This window comes from Cebus imitator, unplaced genomic scaffold (genome assembly GCF_001604975.1).
Source record: "Cebus imitator isolate Cc_AM_T3 unplaced genomic scaffold, Cebus_imitator-1.0 Scaffold895, whole genome shotgun sequence".
In the NCBI taxonomy this organism is placed as follows: domain Eukaryota; kingdom Metazoa; phylum Chordata; class Mammalia; order Primates; family Cebidae; genus Cebus; species Cebus imitator.
In genome coordinates, this window is record NW_016108210.1 from 180,263 (window position 1) to 189,618 (window position 9,356).

At 41.2% G+C, this 9,356-nt stretch overlaps 1 pseudogene; it reads right to left on the reverse strand.

Annotated features, from left to right (window-relative positions):
- Positions 1-7,953: 7,953 nt before the first annotated feature.
- LOC108298143 overlaps positions 7,954-9,356 on the reverse strand; it is a 9,288-nt pseudogene continuing 7,885 nt past the window's right edge.

The following is a 9,356-nucleotide window of genomic DNA, read 5'->3' on the forward strand; positions in this document are numbered from 1 at the left end:
AAAAAAGAAAAAGGAGAAGAATCAAATAGATGCAATAAAAAATGATAAAGGGGATATCACCATTGATCCCACAGAAATACAAACTACCATCAGAGATTACTATAAACAGCTTTACTCACATAAACCAGTAAACCAAGGAGAAAGGGATAAATTCCTGGACACTTGTACTCTACCAAGACTAAACCAGGAGGAAGTTGAAACCCTGAATAGACCAATAACAAGGGCTGAAGTAGAGGCAGCAACCAATAGCCTACCAACCAAAAAAATGTCCAGGTCCAGATGGGTTCACAGCCAAAATCTACCAGACACACAAAGAGGAGCTGGTTCCATTCCTTCTGAAACTGTATCAAACAATACAAAAGGAGGGAATCCTCCCTAACTCATTTTATGATACCAATATCATCCTGATACCAAAACCAGGCAGAGACTCAACTAAAAAAGAAAACTTCAGGCAAATATTCATGACGAACATTGATGCAAAAATCTTCAACAAAATACTGGTAAACACATTGCATCAGCACATCAAGAAGCTCATCCATCATGACCAAGTAGGCTTCATCCAGGGGATGCAAGAGTGGTTCAACATACACTAATCGATAAATGTAATTTATCACATAAACGGAACCAAAGACAAAAACTCCCATGATTATCTCAATAGAAATGCTAACTTAGGACACTGAGTTTTACCACCCGTTGATATTAAGGTGAATCTGCTTAGAGGCACAGTGGATAAGGCACCACCAGGTCTGACTACACAAGGGGATTTTATCTCCCAAGCATTGTGGACACAGAGCAATCAGAGTTACTCCCTATTCCAAGAACATAGGTAGAGCCTGTGGCGTTCCAGTTATCTCTGCCCTGCAAGACTTTCCTGCCTTGCACGCTCCCAACTGCAGAGACCCTCCCAAGTCTTGTGAGCAGAGATTGCATTCCTTCCCAGAGTTCTTGCACAAGCCATCTTTACGAGGCCCTCTTGCAGACCCTATGCTGGGAAGAGATCGTGGGACCGAAGCAGCCTGTCCTGCTTTCACCCACACCACAGTGTTCCGCACTTTTACAGCACCCTCAGGTGCTCTTCACTACAGGCCTCCTGCTACCACTCGATTTCCCTTTTTCCAGAAATTTTAATTTTACTGCACCATACTTTGGGGTTTTCTTAATTCAATATTTGATCCGTGGCACAAATCTCAGTGTATGTAAAGCAAAGCAAGCTTGTAATCATTTAACTAGAAAGAACACAGGTCTGTTCCTGGCCATCTTGGCCCACATTTCTGCAGAAAACTGGACTTCTCTTCATCTATTGCAAGCATTGTTTTTACAGGCAAACAGAATGAGGACTTCTATCCCTTTCTGATTCCCTATTCACCTACCCCAAATCCTAAGTCTCTCTCTCACACATTATATGTCCTATTTTTCACCCCTCTGTAGCAGTCTAAAAATGACAACTGTAGGAGTAAAATATGCCTATTTGGGAAAAACCGGAAAATCAGAAAACTACAAAGAAGAAATAATCACCAGAAACACGTGATGTTCCTATTTCAGCCACTTCACTGCTCAGGCTGTTCACAGCCCTTGCACCACCTGTCAGTTCTGGTCTCCTTGCTTGCCCCCTTCCTCCTTCTCTGCTTCTCACTCTCAGCTGAAGACTTCAATTCTGATACGGAAGGAATCAGAATGGATGGTTATACACAATGCAGCAGGCACAGGCATCCGTCTCCATGCACTTGGCTTTCCCTGGCTACCAGGCCCAAACCCCCACTGTGCACTGGATCCTGTTCCCCACTCCTCCTGAAGGACTTTGCTCCAGAAATGATTTCCATTCCTGCCTCATTATTTTTCATCTTTGTTAATGAGTCATTGCCAAGAAAAATGATGCACCGTAACATCTTGAATTGCAACTTCTAAAGACTTCACATTTTCCTGATTCCTCAACATCTCCAGAAACAGGCTGTGGGCACTTTTCCCAGATAACCAGGTACACCAATGTGACAAGGCTGGGCCCTGTCACAAGTGCCTCTTCTTGCTCTCTCCTGACCATGGCCTTGTGACACTTAGGCACACCTATGATATCCCCTCTCTTGCTTTGCTGGTAAATCCCACCCTGCTCACAGGTCCTGGCTTGCCCTTGGCTCCCCACCTGCTTGGCTGAGCCTGTTTTCTTGGTGCTTGGCCCACGTAATCCCACAAGGTATGTCATGCCTCCCTCTTTCGGACCTGTGAATACAGTAAATCCTTTATTCATATGCTTCCCCAGTGTAATCTCCACAGCCTAGTGGAATGTTCCTTAAGGACTCCACAAAGGTTGCTCACTCCCTCATTTATAACATATCTCCACCTTAAAAAAAATAAGCTCAGCTCCTACCAAATTTTAAGCTTCCCATTTCCAAGAAAAGTGCTTGCAAGAGTTGTTCACATTCAGCACTTTTTCTTCTTTCTTCGATCCACTCCGACATGGACAACAAGCACACACAAGTTGCCAAATGACTGATGGTCAGTCCTCTGGTCATTTGACCTTGCAGCATCCTTTTGAGTCTATGGTTCATGCTGTCCATTGTCACTCAATTGACTCCCTTGGCTTTTATGACACCTCCTCATACTTCCTTGGTTTTTAGCCTACTTCATTGGCTCTTCCTCTGCATCCTTATGTTCCCAACTAGAACCTGTTACATAATTTGCAGGATGCAGTGCAGAATGAAAATGCAGGGCCCTTGTTTAAAAATTATTAAGCATTTCAGGACAGTGAGAACAGAGCATTCAATGAAGCATGGAGCCCTTCTAAGCAAGAGGTCTTGCATGATTGCAAAACCCTGTCCCCAAGAAGCCCTGTTCCCAACCTCAGAATCCAGCAAAACACCTTCTCAGTTCTTATCTAGAAATGATCTAATCCAAGCCAATTGGCTTTAGATGCCACATTCAGCAACAAACCTCACATCTTATCTGCAACACCAATCTACATTTTACTTCAGATTCAAATATTCAGCTGTCTATTCTCAATGTGCACTGAATATGTTAAATGCACTCAAACTTAATATGTCCAAAATGGAACTTTCATTTTCCACCCAAATTCTTCCCACAGTTTTCCCCATGTCAGTAAATACCAACTCCATTTTTCCAGTTGTTCAGGCCAAAATCATTATAGCCATCCTGAACTCAACACATTTCTCTCACAATCCATATTCAATCCACCAAACCCTGCAAGCTCTACCTCCAAAATATTTCCTAAATCTGACCACTCAAGACCTTCACCACTTGCAACCCCAGTACAAGTTTCTGTCCTTAGTCACGTAGTCTCCCAGTGTCATAGGTCTCTTGTCTTTCACTTCTGCCCTTGACAGTGTGTTTGCCAGACAGCCATCAGTCATCTTTTAAAAATGTAAGTCATAGTTTGTCAGTTCCAAATCACAAAGTTGAAAGCTTTGAATGGCTTCCAACCTCACTCATAAGTTTTGGTTAAGCCTCCAAAATATGGCCTAAAAAACTCTATGTAGCCAGTTTCGGGCTAACTCTCCACCCTCAGCTCCTATCACTACTCCCTCAGTCACGTCATCAGCCACACTGGCCTTCTTGCTGCGTCTCAAACTTTCCTTTGCATGTGGTTTTCTCCACCTGGAACACTCTCTGCTCAGATATTTGAATGACTCGCCTTCTCAATTCAGACTTCAGTTTACTTGGCACCTCCTCAGAAAGCCTTCTGTACTAAACATAAATCTCAGCTTCCCTTGACTGTTTCCTTTAGTCAAAAGATGGCACCCACCTCCTGAACATGGACCATGCCATGCCACTGCCATTTTTATTGAGTCCCCAGAAGTGTCAGGGATCTGCAAAAGTCCCATTAGTTTCAAGTCTTCACTCACTTCTGAATTCAGGTGAAATATCACATAATAGGGTATGGGATCTGCCTTCTGGGCCTGCTGCCTATGAGCCCAATAATGTACTCCAAAGAACAGGCATTAGCTCTTCATGAGCAACAGAGAACAGGGATCTGGAAGAGCCAAGCAGCAAAGGGTGGGGAATAGAGCTCAATAGATGATGAAGAATAACCAGTACCACCTCTGTCCACTTACCCTTTGTTTTATTGCAGACTGATGTTTGATTCTATGTCTATGTATATGCACAAATGCATTTGTGTATACATGACTGCAACTTGATGGCAAAGATCCCATCTTGTATGTTCATTGCCATATCACCAGCTCCTAGAGCAGTAACTGTTACATAGTAGGTATTCAACAAATATTCTTTTGAGAGAATGAATGAAGATGCAATACTATTAAATAATTCACAATTCCTCACCTTGTTCTTTTCACTCAACACAATCACTTTGAGTTGTTTTTTGGTGTGGTAAAAGTATTTTCTAAAAGAAAGTATGAATTCTTTGAGGAATCTAGTCTAAATACACATGAAACTAAAGAGACTACTGAACTAAATTATTTCAGCAAGACATTTGGAGGGTATTAGTGATTTGATAATAAATAATGCTATCGTGTGATTTAAGTGTTCAAAGAAAAAAAGATGATGCTTTTCCTATTTGTAGTTCAAAAAAAAAGTTCTTATCAGTCACATTATGAGTTAAACCCAAGGATGATCAGCCATGCCTAGAACTATCAGAGAAATAATTCGACAGGTAGTCAGTAAAGAAGGGTCAGAAATCCAGAGTAATCACATAAACAAAGAAATGAACTGATCTAGAAGACAGACCCATCATGAGAGGGAAATTTCAAGGGATGAAGACTGGACCTACCACCCTGTTACCTGGGAAATGAGTAAGGCCACAGGGTGGGGAAAGAAAAGACTTGCTATTTTTCAGAGAACAAGTCTGTCTCCACTATGCAAATGCAATTAATGAACAGTAGTTTGGGAGATGCTAATGGAATATTTTTATTGCTTTTCTCTGTCAATTACAAATTGCTCATTCCTGAAAATGAAACTAAAATGAGCCACTGAGTAAATTACTTCCCAAACAAGCTGGTGGAAAATGTGTAAACCTGTGAGTAATATTAAATCCTTACTTGTTTTATAGGAATTTAGACTCCAGGCACACACAATGTTTTATACCTATAATGACTATATATTTTTTAACTTATCATATAAAATTATATATGTTATACTCAAGGCACAGTGGCTCACGCTTGTAGTCCCAGCACTTTAGGAGGTCAAGGCAGGAGGATGGCTTAAGGCTAAGAGTTTGAGATCAGCCTGGGCAACGTAGCAAGACCCGATTCCTACAAAAAAATAAATTAATTAACCAGGAGTGGTGGTACACACCTGTAGTCCCACCTACTTGGGAGGCTGAGGTGGGAAGATCCCTTGAGCCCAGGACTTCAAGGCTGAAATGAGCTATAATCACACCATTGTACTCTAGCCTAGGTAACAGAGGAAGATCCTGTTTAAAAAAAAAAAAAAGTATTATTGAAAGTTCAGAACATAGCAATAAATGAAAGAAGAAAATATAAGTCAAAACAAAAATAGCCACTGTAAATGTTTTCATTTCTAATATTCCAGTTTTCTACTAAGTAAATACATGTTTATGAAAAATTGTACTCATTACTATTTAATATCCTGTTTTGTTGATGAAATAATTTTTCATGAATATTTAGCAGTATATTATTGTCTCATTTAAGCCAATATCATAATAACAAACAACATATTATTAAAAATTAAACCATCTTTTCAGTTTAAAAGTGAAAGAAAAAAAGCAAAATTCAATTTGGTCATGCATATTAGTAGTTTAATTTGAGGCTGGATTGATTTGCTTATATTTAACTCATAACATAATTGTATGTTTCTTATTGCGGGATGTTTGTTAGGTTTTGATTTCAAAACTATACTAATTTATAAAATAAATTAGTATATTATGTACAAATTAGGATCGTTCGTATGCTTTAAAACAATGTGTTTTAAATTATCTGTGGTGAAATCCTTTTTTGCAGTTTCCCATCCATCATGTACTGCTATTTAGGTCAAAACAAAACAAACAGAAATAAGTAGAAAAATAAAATAGGAAGCCAAACGCAATCAACGTAGAAGTTTACTTTCTTTATGATTACATTCAATAGGCACAAAATTACTCCACCAAATTGCTGTAAACGTCTCTATATGCTGACTCCCATTGTCATATTTATCATGAACTTGTAGCAAATAGTTCATGATCATTGGCAGCCCATGGACCACACTCTGCTTGAAAGAAGAGGCTTAATGTATATATTATATAAAAACATATAAAATATGTTATCATATATAATACATATAAAATATATAATATATATATATACATATATATTTTGAGACAGAGCCTCGCTCTGTCACCCAGGCTGGAGTACAGTGGCACGATCTCAGCTGACTGCAGCCTCTACCTCCAGGGTTCAAGCAATTCTCCTGCCACAGCCTCCTGAATAGCTGGGATTACAGGCGCATGCCACCACGCCTGACTAATTTTTGTATTTTTAGTAGAGACAGGGTTTCAACAAGCTGATCAGGCTGGTCTCAAACTCCTGACCTCATGATCTGCCTGTCTTGGGCTCCCAAAGTGCTGGGATTACAGGCGTGAGCCACTGTACTCAGCTCCAAGGCTTAATATTCTTAATGATGCACATGTACCAGCAAAAAATGCTGTTAACATATTATCACAATATATGAATTTTCATTTATTTATGAATCATATGTGTAATTAAAATTATTTTAATAATATTCTGGATGCTTAGATTTTAAGTGCTCAGCATCCTGAAGATCTCATGCTTGTATTAGTTAATTCACAGGTACAATAGCCAATTAGGATAAGGCTTGCTATTGCTGATACTGTGTATGGATCTCTATTTTCCGGGAACATTTCTGATCATTTAAAATTACTGAGCCAATGTTTTTCATATCTGATTAGATCATTCTTGTGTTTGACTCGTAATGTGATTGATGAAATCTTTTCCTTGATCTACAAATAGTAAAAGCATCATCTAATAGTTCTCTCTCTTCACTCTGTGGCTTGTCTTCAGGAATGTAATCATGCCACTTGTCCATTTTGTGAGGATTCCTTTAATGACAGCTATATAGTATAATTCACATAGTTGGAAATTGCCATGCTGTGTATAAGAGCAAACACACTGGTGAGGGGACCAGGTGGCACCCATACTTTCTTTCGAGAATATCTGTTGGACCATGCATGTGACTTGGCCATCTAACCTAAGAACTCAGAGAGTGGGCAAGGTCAATCAGTTAAACAATCCCTTTAATAGAAAGTGAAATTGAAATTTATTACTTTTGTTAGGAAAAATAGCTAAAGTTCTATTTCTTTAATCCATCCTAATGAATTTCTTTTGTGCAAACTTCATGTTTAAAAAGACTATGACTTTAGAACAGGTTTCCCTAAGGACAGCATGGTTCCCCAAGCATCTGTTTGTTTAAAATTCAGATTTCCAGATCCCACCCCATAATTACTATATCAAAGTCCCAAAGAGAAGATTAGGAGAGAGGAGAAAGGAATTCTTATGTTTAATAAACTCCCCAAGTGATTGTTGTGATATATAAATATATCACATATACAACAGAGTGAGACTCTGTCTCAAGTATAAATATAATATTTAGCTCAAACACAAAGACAATGCAAACTGTTAGAAATATCTTTAAGGGGAATGTGAGAACATAGGTTTAAAATTTATTTAGCTCAAACGCAAGGGAAAACAAAGAGTGTCAAGTTTTTGAAGTCCACATAAAATACGATAGTTTTCAAAGCTGGTAGTTTATAAGAACGAAGATTTTTGAAAGAATTTTTGAAAATCAAAGGCAGGAGAATATCCAAGATGGCAGTTTAGGAACAGCTCGGAGTTGCAGCCCCCAGTGAAAGTGCAGAAGGTGAGTGGACGCCACATTTTTATTGCCCACTGACCAGGAGATTCCCAGGCGGAGGAGCCCCATGGGTCGCCAGTGCGGCTGTTTTGGCCAGCGCGGTTCTTTGGGTTGGCACGGCTACTTTGCCAAGTGCGGCTGCTTTGTCGGCGCCCTGGCCGGCAGTTCACCGTACAAAGTACACTGGTCTGGGTGGCCTTCTGGCTGGTGATTGGTGACCCGGGAAGTTACCCATTCATCTGATTAAAGAGGAGACTGAACAGGGAGGCAGGCCAGGAGATTACTGGGCAAAAAAAGCACCGTGAATCTCAGTGCTGCTGCTTAAGCTGGCACAGTGAGTCAGCACATGGGAAATCACACAGATCCTGGAGCCCTTTCAACAGGCAACTGGGATAGAGGTGGCTATTCAACTAAAAAAGAAATAAAAGGCTCTGATGCAGGGAGCCAGATGATCAGGCTCGGCTGGTCCCACCCCCACAGAAGAACAGCAATCAGAAACTCTGGATTGAGAGTTTCACAGCAAACGCAGCTGAACCCAGGATGGTCCAGCGCTGTGGGGGAGGGGTGTCCGCCATTACCGAGGCACATCACCACTACAGAGGTAGTCCGCCATTGCTGAGGCAGCTTGCCATTGCCAAGGCAACCTGCCATTGCTGAGGCTGCCTGCCTTTGCCATGGCAACCCCCCATTGCCAAGGCAACCTGCCATTACAGAGAGAGTCAGCCAATACAGAGGCGGGCCATCATTGCCGAGGCAGTTCTAACTACCCCCATATAAACAAGGCTGCAGGGAAGTTCACACGGCAGCTGGGCAGAGCCCACAGCAGCTCAGCAAAGCCTCTGCAGGCAGACAGTGACCAGGCTGCCTCCTTGCTGGGCAGGGCAGCCCCGAAAGAAAAAGGCAGCAGCACAACAGAAACTCATAAATAAAGCCCTAACTCCCTGGGACAAAGCAACGGGGAACAAAAAGCGGTTTATGAGTTCTGCTGCAGCAGAACTAAACGTACCTGCCCAGCAGCTCTGAATGAACAAGGGAGCTCACAGCTCAGCACTTGAGCTCCTATAAAGGACAGACTGTCTCCTCAAGAGTTCCCTGACCCCTGTATATCCAAAGAGTCACCTCATAAAGGAGAGATCAGGCTGACATTTGGTGGGTATCCTTCTGGGACAAAGATAGCAGAAGAAGAAACTAGTAACCAACCTTACTGTTTTGCAGCTGCTGCAGGTGATCCCCAGGCAAGCAGGGCCTAGAGTGGACCTCAGCAGCCCTAGAACAGAGGGGCTAGACTGTTAGAAAGAAAACTAAGAAACAGAAATAACTTCATCATCAACAAACAGAACATCCACTCAGAGACCCAATCTGAAAGTCTGCAACTACAAAGACGACAGGTAGATAAATGCATAAAGATGGGAAGAAACCAGAACAAAAAGGATGAAAACACCCAAAACCAGAACACCTCTCCTCCTACAAGGGATCACAACTCCTCACCAGCAAGGGAACAAGGTTGGATGGAGAACGAGTGT